Raw genomic sequence first — 1058 nt, forward strand, 5'->3', positions numbered from 1 at the left:
CGACATGACCGAGCCGCAGGTAGGGCTGGAACTTTTCATTTTTAAATTTTTTAAATTTTTATTTCATTATTTTCCGTTTTTAAAATAGGGGTTTTTTTTGCCCCCCGTTTTTTGTCTGTTAATTCGGATTTTAAAAGTTTGTTCTAAAAGTTTCAGTTCTCGGTTGTCTTTATTTATTTTATTTTATTTCATTTTATTTCATTTTATTTCATTTTATTTCATTTTATTTTTACATTTTATTTTATTTCATTTTATTTCATTCTATTTTGCTTGAACTTTTTTATTTCGCTTTATTCGTTTCATTTACTCTGATTTTGGTTTGCTGCCTTTTACTTTGTTTTACCTTAATTTTATTTGGATATAATTTTATTTTTTTGTTTTTTAACTTTTTTATTTTATTTTCAAATTCGTTTATCTCGTCTCACTTTATTTCGTTTCATCTTTATTTCATTTAATTTCATTTTATCTTTATTTAATTTCATTTTATCTTATCTTGCTTAACCGTATTTTATTTTGTATTAGTTTATCTCTCACTTTAATTTTATCTTTATTTCATTTAATCTTGTTTAATTTAACTGCATTATATTTTCTGTTATTTTCTTTAATTTCTTTTAATTTCATCGGGTTTTTCATTTTATTTCGGTCCGGTTTTATTTAAATTTCATTTTTTACCGAACGCTGAATTTCCGATTTTTATCTCCCACCATTTCTTTCTCCCCGCGCTCTTCATTTTATTTTTTAAATTCCCTTTCCCACTCCGTTCCTTTGGACGCTTCCCGGCTGTTTATTTTTATGGATTTCTGTGAATTTTGGGTCGTTTGCGCCTTTCCCGCCCTGCCCAGGTGCCCGAGGTGCTGCAGGAGGTCACGGTCGGCTCCGAAATCCCCCCGGGCACCCCCGAAGGTACCGATACCCAAATCCGCCCCAAAATCAGCCCAAAATCGCCCCGAAATCCTCCCCCAAATCCCCCCGGGGTTCTCCCCAAAATTCCCCCAAAATCCGCCCCAAAATCCCCTCAGCTTCTCCCCAAAATCCCCCCAAAACCCTCCCAAGTTCCC

Source organism: Geospiza fortis, unplaced genomic scaffold (genome assembly GCF_000277835.1).
Source record: "Geospiza fortis unplaced genomic scaffold, GeoFor_1.0 scaffold917, whole genome shotgun sequence".
In the NCBI taxonomy this organism is placed as follows: Eukaryota; Metazoa; Chordata; class Aves; order Passeriformes; family Thraupidae; genus Geospiza; species Geospiza fortis.